The sequence below is a fragment of the Trichosurus vulpecula genome, chromosome 2 (assembly GCF_011100635.1).
Source record: "Trichosurus vulpecula isolate mTriVul1 chromosome 2, mTriVul1.pri, whole genome shotgun sequence".
NCBI classification, from domain to species: Eukaryota; Metazoa; Chordata; class Mammalia; order Diprotodontia; family Phalangeridae; genus Trichosurus; species Trichosurus vulpecula.
The window spans coordinates 263,045,061-263,059,011 of NC_050574.1; positions in this window are offsets into that span (position 1 = coordinate 263,045,061).

Below are 13,951 nucleotides of genomic sequence, written 5' to 3' on the forward strand. Positions count from 1 at the left end.
GTGGGCAGTTCTGGACCATTTTGTTTTTATGTTAATTTATGCACACAGGATTAGAATGTAAGGTTATGGGGCTAGCTTAATATAATTGAAGTGGAGGACTTCATGGGCCTGGTTTTACATTTCACTTAGAGGTTTCGATGATTTTTATCTCAGCCTTTCATCTTCCCATCAGATTCCTCATTCCTAATGGCAATAAGAATACATTGGTCCTGTAGATCACACTTTCCTAAGGAGGAGCTCAAAGCACTCCATGGCCCATTACCCACACAACAGCTCTGTAAAGCAAATGCCAGGGAGACTTGGTAAGTGCTTTCCTTAGGTTTAACATACATAAAAAGGTGCTGCCTCATATCATAGAGATAAGTTCTCGGGCCATTTAAATTACTTTTGAATGTAATCAGAAGCTTTGCTTATGCATGAGGTTCCAATTGTACTGTTTTTCATACCTCAGAAATATGTGACCTTTAAGCCTGACAGCCCCACTCAGAGTGCATGTAACTTATTAGAGGGTTTTCATTGATTTCCCTCCCCCCGCTTCTCTTAAAGAATTTAATGTTCAAGTTCTACTGCCAGGAAATTCCGCCAAAGGGCACTGGAAAGCACCAAGTGAAAAGAAGGGGGGAGGGAAGACTCAGGGTTCTCAGGCTCACCCTTAAAAAAAAAAGTCCCCAGCAGTGGAAACAACAGCAGTGAATACAGATGGACTAAAGGAAGCACCCTTAGGCTGAGGCTCACACAATTCTATTCATGGTGTTTGGGGTTTTTCTCTCTCTCTCTTTCTGAAGAGCTGCAGCAAATATCCACTTGTAGAAATTGGCATTCAGAACTCTCCTCTCTAAAGGCCAAATGAATAAGTAGAAAAGCAGCAGAGTATGCGGTTTGAGGTTTGAATATAGAAGCAGCTACTACACTGATGGAGGAAGGTTTCTCTTGCGGGTGAAATGGAGGACCTTGGAAAGGGATGGAATACAAGGGCTCCAAGGTCACATTTGTGTTTCCCAGAAGGGTCACCCAAACAGGCCAGTGTTTTTTTCTTCCCTTCCTGCAAAGGTCAGAATGAATATCATCTGGCTTATGGCCTCCATGGAGTTGCAAAAATCCAGCCTGACTATAGGATTTTTGTATACCTTTAAAACAGGGGTTCTTAAAATGGTAGCCAAGGACCCCCACTGGTTTAATTAATAGATGGACTTAAGGAGCAGTCTGGAATCTGGAAGAGAAAAAAGTGACATCTTTATTTTCACTAATCTCTTACTAAAATTAAAAATCTTCTTCATTGTTTGAAAGCATCATTCTGCAAAGAAGCTGATAAGCTTCACTAAGCTGTCAAGGGAGTCTGCAATAGAAAAACATTTCAAAAATGGTTGCTTTAAAAGATAGTATAGGATGTGTGGGGGAAGAGGGTGGGAGGGAGGGTGCTACCAGAAACTTTTGAGAACATAGCTCAGTGAATGTACCTATAGACGTGTTTATTTATATCTACTGACCTGCCACTAAGGCCCTACTGTTTCATCACGGAATTGGAGGTGACCTCAGTTTTCAGAGACTGTGACACTGGAGTGCAAGCTAGGACAGGCTTATGAGAGCAGTGACAAACTGTCAATTAAACCTTGGCATAGGCTAACTTTGGAGAGGCTCATCATCAGAAGGCTGGCCACCAAAGTGATGAAATATCTTGGCCACAGCAGTTCACAAATCACCATATACAATGGTTTTGGACTATGTTAGTACAAAGTACACCCACCCTAATAAAAACAGATTATAGAGTCATAGATCTAGAACTGGGAGACTATGTTTCCATCAATGTAAATGATCTAGTTTTATCTATAAAAACCATCATTTTACAGGTGAGGAAACCAAGGCATGGGCAAGTTAAGTTACTTTCCAAAGGTTACACAGGTAGGAAGTGGCAGAGGTGGCACTCAAATGCACTTCCTCCAATTCGAGATCAAATTCGCTTTCCTTCATATCAAATTGACCTTTTGTAGCATGGAAATGTGTTCCTGAAGAGGTTTTAGGTAGAGGGGTGCTCGACACCCCAAAATATTGATGCACCGGGTCCTGCCGAAAGAATTCGACTCAAGCCTTCTCAGCTAAGGGAAAAGAGAAAGTTTATTAGGGATTCACCACAATGGGCTGTCTTAAGAAATCCCCCTCTTTGTGACGCCTGTTTCCACAAGCGGGCCAGATTCAACCTACTGAATTAGATTGAATTTGAGCACCTTCATGGAGGCAAGATGGAGATTATATACACAAAGATTGTAGGAGGGATTGAGGGGTGGTCTGGGGTGACTAGAGGAGGGGTTTAGGGAGGGTCTTGAGGGGAAGTCTAAGGAGGGCAAGGTGAGGTAATGGGATTAAGGGTGGGAAGTAGCTGAACAACACAGGGCGAGGTTAGGTAGAGATTTGGACCTAATGATAATGTGAGGCTTGTGGCCTTAGGGGAAGGCCAGATCCAGTTGGAAGATTCAAGGACAGTTCAAGGAGGCTCCCAGAGACTGTATTCCAGATTCAAGGGGGTTCCCAGAGACTGTGCACTCATCATTCCCCCCTCAAACAAATAGGACCCAAATTCTTTTGGGGTCAGGGACAAAGATCTCAGCTTCTGAAACTGCTTCCTGCTGGCAAGGGGTGTAGATCTGTTCCTGGCTCGATGGGCCCAGTTCAAGGGGTCTCGATGGGTCCAGTTCTGAACACATTCCTATGGTGTGTATTTTGTTTTACGGTATACTTGTGTCTGTGACGGATAATTATCAAATGAGGTAATGCATATAAAGTCCTTGCAAACCTTAAAACACTATATAAATATATTAGCCATGGGTGTATATGTTTATTATTCATGGGCACATATGTATGCATATATCTATAGTGGTAACTGGATGTGGAGGTGTCTTGGTGACTACCTAGTTGTGACTACCTAGCTGTATACTGACATGGAGTTTTCATTTGTATTTAAATGGATGTGTGAGTATACAGATCTGGGTTTCTTGGAGTATGCCAGTGAATCAGAGAATGTCAGGAAGTGGGTTTTATTCAACATGAAATGTTTGGGATTCCTTCTGGATTAAGAGTAGGGGGAAGATTGCGGCTAGGGATAATTGACGTGGGGTCTTCCTGATGTAGGCATGTCCTCTGTGCATAGAGCACATGTCAAGCCTGGTCTTTTACTGTATATTGGTGTCATGATGGTATCTCGGATTTAAGTATATGAGTGTGCATATGGAAGGAGGGGTGGAGTCATAGTGAATACATGTTGGTTGTTCTGGTGAGTAGAAGCATGCTTACTTTTAGTCATTAGTTCTCAAAGTAGGATGTGAATCCCATTTTAGTCTTTGTTTTCTTCCTGCCCAAAGTTACTCAGTCTTCTGGAACCATTTTTTTGAGAGGGCAAATTTCATGTTCTTCAGTATACTTAATTTATTTGGATCCACTATCCTGCCCATGGACCTTAAATGAATAACCATCAATGTCCATCAATAGGCCTCTTATCAGTCAGTGCCTTTGTTCTTCCTTCAGTGCTCTCTCTTATCTCTCATCCCTCTAACTACTGCTTCTACTTCAAATTACCTGGTCACTCCTTACCGGGAAAGTGATCATAAGCAAAATTCCTCCTGAAGAGTGCTTGACCAATTTTGTCTTGGCAATAATTACCTAACAAATGTTGTTGTGTTGTGTTTGCCTTTCGTTTTCAAAGAGGACCATGATATCAGGAAAATGATGACATGGCTTGCAGTTGATTTTGATTTGAGTGAGGGAGGATTATACACGGTCACCAGCCTCACTTGCTCTTCCAGAGCCATCTGGATCCAGTGACCAGATATTCATCAGGATGAATGGAGATGACCCAAGATGCAATGGGGACCCTCGCCCTTTTAGGCTAAAGCCTTTTCATGTACTCACTTAGAGTGAGGTAATGCCCATTCGGTGAACAGGCCTCTTTAAGAAGTGATAATTTGTTCAAGAGAGAAAATGTTCAGTGTTTAGGAAAGTCAGTGTTCCTTGAGGTCTATTAATCAATCTTCCCCATTTCATGAAACTTACATTCCTCTTTCAGTTTGTTCTTAATAGAGCCTTCCACGTTTCCGTCTACCCCTACCCCATTCAGCTTTGACAGCCAGCTTATTAAGGAGTTAGTAAGGCCATGGCATGAAATAGTTAATGTAATCTTATATTCCAAGGACTTAATGGGGTAGCTGTGGGGGGCAGACTGAAGCTGGAGTCAAGTTCCACTGTGGGTATTAAGGGACAGTGGGACAGAATTGGAGAAATGGCTTGCTGGGAAGATAATAAGAATAGCTCACATTTACTATATTGGTCTAAATATAGGCCACCACCAAATAGAAGTGTTCCTAAATGTTCTTTTTGAAAAGAACATATAATGTGTGTATGTATATATATATATATATATACATATATTTATATATATACACACTATATGAATATATAATGCACACACATATGAATATATTGAAAGATACAACACAAAATATTAAAAGCACTGATCTATTTTGGAGAAAGTTTTTGCTCTAAAAACAAGTATTTCACATTGGTGTTAGTGAGGACCTTTATTAGCCATTTGTTGTTGTTCAGTTGTCTCCACCTCTTCATAAGCCATTTGGGATTTTCTTGGCAAAGACACTAGACTGGTTTGCCATTTCCTTCTCCACATCATTTTACAGATGAGGACACTGAGGCAAACAGGGTTAAGTAACTTGCCCAGGGTCACAAGCTAATAAATGTCTGAGGCCAGATGTGGACTCCAGAAGATGAGTCTTCCTGACTCTGGGTCTGACATTATATCCACTGTACTACCTGTCTGCCCTTATTAACCACTATTCCACAATTTATGTTTATCAACTCTATCCATTATGCTCTTGGATGCCTCTATCCCACAAACAACCCATCCAGATTCAGTATAAAAGTCATGCTGTACCACAGGCTGGGGGATATTAGAGGGGTGCACTCTGGGGAAGTTGTGTCTTATCAGCTATCTACTCTCTGAAAATTCCTTTCCTCCCAACATAATAACAATTAGGAAAGAAATGGCACTTCCTTTCCCCTATCCTTTCTGTAGTTCCACAGCATCTTCGCACCCTGTTCTGCCAGCTTGACCTGACATCTTCTCCATGAGCTGAGGGAGTGAGGATTAAGGAGGGGAGGTACTTTAGCACTGAGAACAAGTTCTAATTTTTCTCTCCCCCATAATGTCCCTTTCTCACTGCCCAGTCCTCTAAATAGCACTACCCTCCCTTCCCCTTGGGTTAGCATGGGACCCAGGCTCTCTGAGTCTTTGAAGTTAAAGGTGTAGACTTTCTTCCACACATAGAGTGATTCAAAGCTTTCTATAACCATCCTGTCTCATAAACAGTCTTCTTGGGTCCCAGCACTTCAGCAAGCTTTTCAGGGCTAAAGAGGTAGAGCCCAACACGAAAGAATCACAGTCTCTCTCCTAGAGCCACAAATCATAACACACAAGCTGTGGTTTGTGAGACGTAGATATTAGAAGCCACAACACCTCAAGGTTACTCCTAGAATGCTTAGGGGAATAGTAGTAAGCTGCCTTCTTAATGCCAGTCCATGTTGTATGAGTAGGCCTGGAGGGATTGTAGCCATCACTAGCCAGTTTCCCTCTTCTGCTGAATTCTCCCTGTCCCCAAATTGGCTACAACACATTGGGACCAAAACTCAGTGGACCAGGAGTTAGAAGATGTGGCTTGTAGTCTTAGTTCTGCTGTGACCCAATTGTGGGATCTTAGATAAGACACTTAGCCCCTTTGGGCCTCAAGTTCTTCGTCTATTTACACAGAAAATTGGGCTAGATTTTATTAACATCCCATCCAGCTCTATCATTGTCTTGCCCACTAGATTCTCAGCTTCCTGAAGCTAGAAAGCATGTTTTATTTATTTTTGTCTCTCCTTTCCCTAGGACTTCATATTATGGGCACCTATACATACTGGTAACTTAATAAATGTTTGTTGAGTGTTGAATCATTAGATAGCACTTTCCCTAAGTAACAAAATTCAGTGAGAATCTTCAGCTCTGAATCTCTGATGGAAATCTTGGGTCCGAGTGAAAAGTCATTCTAGTGTATCACCTTGGTTTTTTTTCAATGCAATCTAATATACACTTATTAAGCACCTACTATGTACAAGTTACTGTGTTAGGCACAGGCTTATTCTTGGGCAACAGCATTGAATTGAGTTGTAAACCAGTCCATTGAATCAGATATTATGAGGGGCTATGGAATATAGGGAAGAGATTATAGAGTCAGAGGATCTGAATTCAAATCCTGCCTCTAATGCTGTATTAGGAGGGCAGAGTTTATAATCTCAAAGAGGATCATAAACATGTCTGAAAGGTTCGGAACCGCTGGATATAAGAAACTCTCAAAGTAGAAGGCAGAAGAATCAAAACATATATTTAGGCTCCACAGTAACCAACCCATGAACTAGCAACCCCATTTTGATATATTGATCAAAAGCTTCCAGGCCCAATAAGTACGCCTTGAAAGAGTAACCAGGAGGCTACAGAGAAGCATGATTGCATAAAGCAAAATCATGCTTCCCCCTCTATGGTAAAAAGATTACCCACTGGCCTGAAGTCTTTGTTCAGCTTCCTCCCGTAGGTCAGCTCTGCTACTGGCAGCTCCTGCTTCAGCTGTGGCTGTGGCTGTGGCTATAGCAGCCTCTGGCTCCAACGGGAGCTGCTTTTAACCATCCAGCTTCTGCGGGGGGTGTAAGGTACGCCAGGGAAAGCACAGGTTCTTTCAATCTGCTTAAGCAAGGGAAGCAAGGTGAAGGGGCCGACAAGCTTACTCCAGTCCAACATACAAACAGCATTCAGTTCAGGGGAAAAAGCCAAACTAGTCAAGGCCACTTGTTGACTAAGTGCTAAGGAGCCCATTTTTGGTTGCCAACACAAATGCTTACCTGTGTGAATTTGGGCAGATCATTAACTTTCCTGGGCTTTGGTTTTCTCATCTGTAAAATGAAGATTTTGGATAAGATGGTCTCTGAAATCCCTTCCAGCTCTAGTCCTTTGATTCCATGGCTATAAAGTTGGATGGTACCTTCAAGGTCATCTAGTCCAACCCCTTCCTTTTACATATATATATATATAAATTGAGGCCCAAACATTATAATTTCTGATTGACAGAGAGGCTGAATATTGGATCAAGAAGGACCAGCAGGAACTTTGGGAGAGCTGATAGCATTGCCTCACAGAGCTCTCTCACCTTTATGTGCTGTGGAACCTGGTCTTAGCACATTTGGCTCCTTAAGTAGTCTCAGCATTTCTACCTGCTAGCCTTCCTGGACATCAAGAGACATCAGAAGATCTGGAAATGTCAAACTAGATATCCAGGGCCAAGATCTCTTATATCTTTAACAGGATTGTTGACTTTGACTTGGCACAGATGTATCTTTCATCACCTGCTCAGCATCTTAAATTCAGTCCCAAGCTAAATCTGGATCTGTACTCAGCTTTACTCTAAAAGGAGGAGGAGGCAGCAAGGCGAGAAGAGGAAGAGATGTTGCATTGTTGCTTGATGAGAATTCTCTTTCATTAATCTTTGCTTAGAAGGTGCCTCTGAATGGCTCCTGGCACCATGAATAATGTTCACACACAATCTTTGCTGTCAAACATTTTACTCACTCCAAAGTCTGCAGACAGTTTGGGAATGATGTCTTTGGCTATTATGTTTTCAAATTGGCTTTCTATTGTCATTTCAAGGGGTAGGTAGACACCTGATTTATGAGAGCCTGGCTGAAGAAGTGTCATTTCCATGGCTTCCTTAGTTACCACCTCGAGTTAAGCAGAGAAGAGCAATTTAGCCAGAATATGCTCTGAGAAGCTTAAAGTTTAATTTATACATTGGATAGAACTTTCCAGCTCATTGAAATTCTGCTTAATACATGCTCAGAGAACACCTAGAAGACAAGAAAAACAAAGCTCTTGTATACTTGGCCCTATAGCGAGGGCAACATCTGTGCATTTGTGAGCACAATCTTAAAACAGACTTTTGTTTTCTTTCTCCTGTGCACTGTCAGAACACATGAAAAGAGCAAGGTTTCACTCAGCCAGAAAACTCTACAATAGTCAATAAGTTGGCAACTTTCTCCACAGCTCTTCAATCTTCTTTTTTAAAGTATCTATCCACAGTTTGTTCACTGCTCATGTGTTTTCTCTATTATTCTCATTTAAGGGGTGATTTTACACACACACACACACACACACACACACACACACACACACACACACACTACAAGAAACTGTATGTGAAGGGACGAGTTTTAATTTAACAAATACTGCCACTGGAATCTACTGCAAGAAGGGAATTGGAAGATAATTATGTAGAGGACATGCAGGTCTTTGGAAGCTTCTGATGGGGAAAGAAGAACATTTATTTGTAATAATTTGATACTTAGTAAAAACTCATCCCCAAGGTTGTCATTCGTCTTGCCCTGTTATGGGGCTCCGAGAACAGACAGTTGAATTGTAATGGTCAAAAGATTTGGGGATTCCCATTAGCCTCAGTGTTCAAATGGATTTAAAACAATTGCCCAAGCTATAGAGATGGGTGGTTGCTTCCAGTTTTCTGCTAATGGGAGTGTGTAGATTTGCAGCGCTGCCTAAGGATCATTGAATTCAACGTTGGTAGATCACTGATCACAAGCAAGGCCCTCTATATGTAGCGAAAAGAGCGTAAGACTTGGAGGGGATTTGGAGAGAATTTCTTGTCAATTTGTCTGACCCTAAAATCCACTCCCACACATCCAACACAGATGTCACTTTAAGGAGCTGTTATGATAATTAGGGTGGGACGTTTTAGCTCTTCTTCTCTTTTGGAATGCTAAGGCCTTTAGTGAGTCTTGTCTTTGTTTGAATGGGGCAGGTAAAGTGGGACCCTTTTGTCTTTTGTCTTGGAGTGCTTCTCAGCACTGAGGTAATCAAGTACTTTTAATGAGTCTTGCCTTTCAAATGTAATGGAAAGCAAAGTTGGACTTTTTTGTTATCTTTGTTTTAGGAGTGCTTCTCAGCACTAAGGCAATTGGGAGTCATTGATTGGAAACAATGTATTTGACGTGGTGCTAGTAATTGAAGAGCTTTCCCACACCCTAAATGCTAAGTAGGCCCTGAGCCCTCAGGACCCTGAGCCAAGTATGTATGCTTGAAGGTTAGTATTTCACCTTTAGGGGCACACTCATTGGAAGAGTGTTGGTGATTTGGCCAGAGGAGACTACAAGTAGCCTTTGGAGCACCCCTGGCTTTGAAAACCCAGGTGTTGGTCCCTCTCTCTCTGGTAACGATGTAATTCCCTGCTCAGACAGCTACAGGCTTGTCTGTTTATTTCTCTGTGTGTTTGCTCTGTTTATATAATTTTTGTTTGCAATTTCTATTTGTATTCTCTCTGAAGTTCAGGGTGCTGGCTTTTCCCCCTGAACTAAGTGAACGGTATATGTATTTTTAATTAAAGTAAGATTGTTAACCCCTTAAAGTTGCTTTCCTTAGAAAAGCAGATCGAAGAATTTGTGCTGGCAGCCCTCCTGTGTGCTTTTGTTGTTGGTCTTTCACCTCCACAGCAGCTGCTAGCAACATTGTTGTTACAGGAGCCACCAGTAAATGTCCACCCCTTCATTTACCCTAAACACACAACTGACTCTAAGGACCGTACTGGTCCTACTCGTTTCCTCCTTCACATTTATTCCCAAATATTCTATACCTACTCCTAATGCTGATCTAGGCTCATTTTCTTTATCTTCTCACTCAAATTCATTTATTCAGTGAGCACCCAGAATACCCCAACAAATATTTTGCTTCAGTCATTCAGTATCTACACCATGATCTCTAAGAAATACACACAGAGACCAGATCTAGCTGCTGTGATAAACCACTCATAATCACCAGAATCAGAAAAACAAGGATGCCCATTATCACCACTTTTATTCAATATTGTACTAGAAATGTTAGCTTTAGCAATAAGAGAAGAAAAAAAATTAAAGGAATTAGAATAGGCAAGGAGGAAACAAAACTATCAATATTTGCAGATGATATGATGGTATATTAAGAGAATCCTAGAGAATCAACTAAACAACTTTAGCAAAGTTGCAGGATATAAAGTAAACCCACATAAATTATCAGCATTTCTATATATTACCAGCAAAACTCAGCAGCAAGAGATAGAAAGAGAAATTCTATTTAAAATGACTGTAGACAGTATAAAATATTTGGGACAGTATTTCCCACACCCTAAATGTTAAGTAGGCTCTGAGTCTTCAGGGCCCTGAGTCAAGCATATGTGCTGGAAGGTTAGCATTTCACCTTTGGGGGCACACTCATTGGAAGAGTGTGCTAAGACAAATCCGGGAACTATATCAACACAATTATAAAATAATTTTCACGCAAATAAAGTCAGATCTAAATAATTGGAAAAATATCAATTGCTCACAGGTAGGCCAAACTAATATAATAAAAGTGACAATTCTACTTAAATTAATTTACTTATTCAATGTAATACCAATCAAACTACCAAAAAAATTTTCAGAGCTAGAAAAAATAATAACAAAATTCATCTGGAAGAACAAAAGGTCAAGACTATCAAGGGAATTACTGAAAAAAATGCAAAGAAAGGTGGCCTAGCCTTACCAGATCTAAAATTGTTTTATAAAGCAACAATCATCAAAACTACTTGGTAGATCAGTGGACTAGACTGGGCACACAAGCTACAGTAGTCCAATGACTATAGTAATATACTGTTTGATAAACCCAAAGACTCCAGCCTCTGGGATAAGAACTCACTATTTGACAAAAACTGCTGGGAAAACTGGAAAACAGCATGGAAGAAACTAGACATAGACCAACATCTCACACCCTACACCATGATAAGGTTGAAATGATTTAGAAACAAAGAGTAGAAATCAGATTGCTTGCTCTCTTGGGGAGAGAGGGGGAAAGGGAAGGAAGGAGGAAAGTTCGAAACAGAAAATCTTGCAAAAATGAATGTTGAAAATTATATTTACATATAATTGAAAAAAATAAAATACTATTATCTGAAAAAAAGACTGGTCCTATTAGATAATTTATTCAAATATCATTTGCAAACCATATTGTGCTCTCTACACAACTCTGCCTGCTTGAAGGAAATGTGACCATTGGTATAATTCCTAGATTTTCCTAGAATTTCTTGGTTCAGAGTTGTTCTGACTAGAAACTGCCTAGATCTGGGAAAAGTGGGAGGGGGGGGAATGGGCAAGTAGTAAATGTTTTATCATATATCGTATTATTGCTTTTATTGATTCTACATCAAAAGTGAAGCATTGTATGCAATATCCAAGCATGTCTGTTAATTATTGTGCAGAGTCAACACTACCAGGTCTAGTCATCATGTAACTAGAGCTCAGTAAAATATAGCCAGGACTAAGAAGAGATGAGATTTGCCAGAGGTGGGGGGCTCAAATGCTGGTTATGATTAGAGAAATTCCATACTAATCTACATCCTCCATATGGATGGAGATAGGGATAAAAGGCCATCTACTCTCTGAGGCCCACTGAGAATTTGGCACTTCCCCAGCACTTCTGGCCACCGGGTGGAGCACCATAACTACCAGGAAGAACATAGGACTGACTGGCCAAGAGTTTGATCCTCCATGCAGAATGGAATTAGTTTATTACCTATCAGCACCACCTGGTAGTTGAACTAAATTGTGGTAAGAAGAACTGAACGTAATACTCCTGATATGATCACAAGGAGGATTCGCCTCCTTTTGCCTGGAAGGTATACCTCAATTAATTCAACTCATTTTTGCACAAGGTTGGTTTGTCTTTGCTTCGTTTTGTTTTGTTTTGGCTGCATATCCTTGAATTTGCTAAAATCTCCAGTCTTTTTCCCCCCAGAAAAGCTTTTCTCCAACCATGCTTCTCCTATCTTATACTTTTAAAGTCAACTCTGAACTCATTAATCTTTCCATTAATCTGCATTAAATTTCATCTTGCTAGATTGTCTAATCTCTATTCTGTCAAGATCTTTTTAGATCCTTGCTGAAGCTGTACAGGGTCTTTGTCATCACCACTCCCTTTTATAGAAGTGCACTAGCCATCACTTTAATATGATCTTCTAGAATGTTGCCAAGAATGGAAGCCAACCTCACTGAGCTATAGTTTGTAGACACTGCTGTTTTAATTACAGCTATTTTAAAATGCGCCCCATTTGTCTCTTTATGCCAACCCAGTGTGTGTGTGTGTGTGTGTGTGTGTGTGTGTGTGTGTATTTCAGGTCCTTCTCCTTGTTCCTTCAAAAGGAAATGTGCCAAGTCTTAAATAAACAAACAAACCAACAAAGAAACCCAGTGATATCTACTGAAATTAAATCCTGGCGATGCTTCACATTTCCACATGTCTCTTCTGAATGGCTCTTGTCCAAACACACACACTCACACACTTCACACTGGGTTCTTAAGGAGAGCAAAGGAAAACATTTTCCTACCACATGATAGTTTCCTATCTATTCTCTCCCTTTTCATATATGCACAATAACAAAGAAGGTGCTGTATCTTTAATAAACAGCCTGAAATCTGAAATCTTGAAAGGTCCTACACTGTATCGATCCTTGTCTACTCAGTCACTGTGTCTTAACTGCCTGAGCAGTGTTTGGACATTGTAAGCTGTTGGATCCTTAATTGTACTGCTGAGCTTCTCACTTTAGTCTTTCAAGGATCCCTGATATCTTTGGTGTGGGTCCCCCTTCCACACAGATCATACCTCTCGACCTTAGTACAGTAGCAAGGAATTTTTACACTTCAGATAAGTACGGCAAACCATGTCTGGGGCAAGTGGCAGGGAAAGTATTTTCAAATGGGGGATGGAATGGACCTCACCCTTTGGAAGGGAGACAGAGACTTTGGAATGCTACCAGTTCCTTTGGGCAGAGACTTCCAGACACCACAAAGATGCTGCTAGAAAGGAAGGCTCAGAGGAAGTGGACCACCTGGCTGCTTCATATTTTAACTAATAATTCTGGATAACTGGGGCTAAAGTCAGTTGTTCCTTCATACTTGGCATTTAAGAAGTCTGATTAACATAATAGTGAAAGGGGTAGGGTAACTCAACCCCCTGGAGAGCTGAAAGAGGGCGTAAAGCCTATCTCTATCTGTATCCCACCCCCTCCCCCACCTTAAATCCTCAAAGTATCATTTAAAGTTATGAGCACCTTAGGGAATGTTTATTCCAACTCCCTTTCACTGAGGAGGAAACAGCAGTTCTCAAGGAGAGGATGAAATTTGCCCAAGATCACAGAGGAGAGATCCTTCCACTCTTGCAAGACTGAGGTTGAACTGAGGTAGAATTCAATGGAGCCCAACTCTCAGAGGCTCACAGGCTGTCAGAACTAGAAAAACCCTTTGAAGATGAACTGAAGATGTGAAATGAGCTAAGAATTTTCACCATTAGACAGTATTGATTTGTTTTGATTGACTCTATTTGTTGTTTCAATGGGGTGTGGGTAGGTACAATTAGTGGGTAACGGGATAGAGATACACACATTTTTTTTTTAAAGAGAGAAGAGTATCAATTAGCCATAAGAACAACACAGAATAAGTTCTGAAGGGGATATGAATAGAGCAAATTTGTTGCTACATTGTTAAATTTAATATGCACTTTAAAAAAAAACCCGTAGGTTGCTATGCTCTCAAAAGTAGAAAATACAATGAAGCAGTGGAGAGGACTAAGCATTTCTCCCTCCGTGAGTCAGACTGGTGCTGGTCTCACAGTGGGCCCACCACATTATCAGCCCAGGCTCCTGCTTCAAGAAAGTAGAAACAAAGAGGAAAAACTTTTGAGGGAAGAAAAGGCCGGATGGTGGGAGAGGCAAAGGCATCCCCAGGAAGGCATGACCCTCTGTGCAGTGACTGGGGCATTGTTCCTCTTCCTAAAAGGCCTCATCTATCCCAGTCATGG